General features: G+C 44.9%; 1 pseudogene; it reads right to left on the bottom strand.

Moving 5' to 3' along the window:
• Positions 1–1,193: 1,193 nt before the first annotated feature.
• On the bottom strand, positions 1,194–2,108 carry LOC115283379 (annotated as a pseudogene).
• Between the last annotated feature and the right edge of the window lie 245 nt (positions 2,109–2,353).

The raw sequence follows: 2,353 nt of genomic DNA, 5'->3' as shown, positions 1-2,353 counted from the left end.
AAATAAATATTAAAAAAAATTTTTTATGTCTTTTATTTATTTTTGAGAGACAGAGACAGCGCGAGCAGGGGAGGGTCAGAGAGAGAGGGAGACACAGAATCCGAAGCAGGCTTCAGGCTCTGAGCTAGCTGTCAGCACAGAGCCCGACACGGGGCTCAAACCACCAACCATGAGATCATGACCTGAGCCGAAGCTGGCCGCTTAACCAACTGAACCACCCAGGCGCCCCAAAAATAAATATTTTAAAAAATTTAAAAAAAAAAGAGGGAGGCTCAGCTGGGCTAGAAGGTCCAAGACGGCTTCACTTACATGTCTGGCTGTGGACTAGGGCACTTCAGGTCTCTTCTCCATGGCTTCTCCTGTTCTAGTCGCTAGATGGATTGTTAAATAGCAACCAGGACCTTCCAAGAGAATCAAGGCAGAACTCTCAAACTTCCTGACTTAACTATGGGAGTCCCAAGTCACGTTCACCCTTTTCTCTTGGGCAAAGCAGGTCACAGGGCAAGCCCAGACTCTGGGGAAGGGAGGTGGAGAAAAAGACCCACCCCTGGATGGGAAGAAGACGTGGGGGGACACACTGAACAGTGCAAACCAGCATGGGAGGGATTGGCGGCCTTTATCCAATCTACCACAGTTTGTTTTCATCAATGTGACTTTTTTTTTAAGTTTATGTATTTATTTTGAGAGTGAGAGAGAGCAAGTGAACAGGGGAAAGGCAAAGAGAGAGGGAGAGAGAGAATCCCAAGCAGGCTCCGTGCTGTCAGTGCAGAGCCACAATGCGGGGCTTGATCCCATGAACCCTGAGAACCTGAGCCAAAATCAAGAATCAGCTCAACCAGCTGAGCCATCCAGGCACTCCTTCCACGTAACATTTTATATGAGGATTAGTGCTCGCAACAGCCACATGTAATTCCTTATCTGGACTCTTTAATGATGAACACTTCAAATGCTTGATAGTCACCATTAAGGAGAAATTTTGTTACCACAGTAAGCAACTGACATTTTTTTTTATCATCCACTTAAACTTGTGCGACAGTCAAAATTATATTTTAAGACTCTGGCAGCTCTTCCTTTAGTGGACAGATGAAATGTTGAAAGTTATTATTGTAATGCAAATGGATTTGAAAGCAAATGTATCTTTTCCTATTAGGCACTCAAAATTAAAATGGCCTAATTTGCAGCAGGTGCACGCATTAGAGAGCAGCCAGCCCGCAGTTGGCGTGGACACCGTGAAACTGCACACGAGCCACAAAAGGAGAGAGGTACCTGTGGAGATGGTGTTTCTGGGCATGCTGTGGGGGCCCCACTCCACCAGCCTCATATTGCTCCCCCAACACTGCATCCATGACAGCCCCTGGCGGAGTAAGAGCAGGCATGGCGACAAACTCCAAGTTAGGGTCTCCAGTTAGTTTCCAAACAAGCCAAAGAGAAGACCTTTTCAAAGTTTGTAGTTAACTTTTAGCAGGAATGTCATAAGACTGAAAATTCTTCTTTCTTTTTTTTAATGTCTATTTATTTTTGAGAGAGCGAGAGAGAGACAGTGCATGAGCAGGGAAGGGGCAAAGAGAGAGAATCCAAAGCAAGCTCCAGGCTCTGAGCTGTCAGCACAGAGCCTGACGCAGGGCTTGAATTCACAAACCGTGAGATCATGACCTGAGCTGAAGTCTGATGCTCTACCGACTGAGCCCCCAGGCGCCCCTGAAAATTCTTTCAATGGAACGTGATAGCTTTTGCCTTAACTTTCCTATCCTTAATACTCACTTTGTTGCCACACAAAGTGACAGGGATGTTTTCACATACTTGTACCAGCTCCCTATGCCAGTTAGGTGCACCCGTGGAAGTAACGCTCAGTGTTACATCAGACATCATAACGGCACACTCGGTTTGCATCTAATGGCCATCTGTCAGTCCTCCCGATGTCTTATGACCAGTTGTATCCTGTACATTGAACTTAAGAGGTCTTCTGCTGGTATGGAACACAAAGGAATGGTCCTCAACCTCCAGCGTATAGTCACATACTTCAACTCAGCAGTCCACTGACATTTCATGAATGCCATTTTCCCAGCACCATCATCACTAACCAATACAAGTTTAACTGAACTTGTCATTCTTCTTAGGTGGCTTCCAGAAGCATCCCTGTGCCCCATCTGACTGAAGATGCTATGACCATTATCCTTGCATTTACTATTAACAGGATAGCATTCTCCATCTGTGTACCTTCTTGGTTTGTTGTTGTTTTAAGTTTATTTATTTATTTACAAATTTTTTAATGTTTTTTTTTTTTTGGGAGAGAGACAGACAGACAGAGAAAGAGAGCACAAGTAGAGGCAAGGCGGAGAGAAGAGACACAGAA

This window comes from Suricata suricatta, chromosome X (genome assembly GCF_006229205.1).
Source record: "Suricata suricatta isolate VVHF042 chromosome X, meerkat_22Aug2017_6uvM2_HiC, whole genome shotgun sequence".
NCBI classification, from domain to species: domain Eukaryota; kingdom Metazoa; phylum Chordata; class Mammalia; order Carnivora; family Herpestidae; genus Suricata; species Suricata suricatta.
This window is presented reverse-complemented; position numbering and strand designations above follow the sequence as displayed.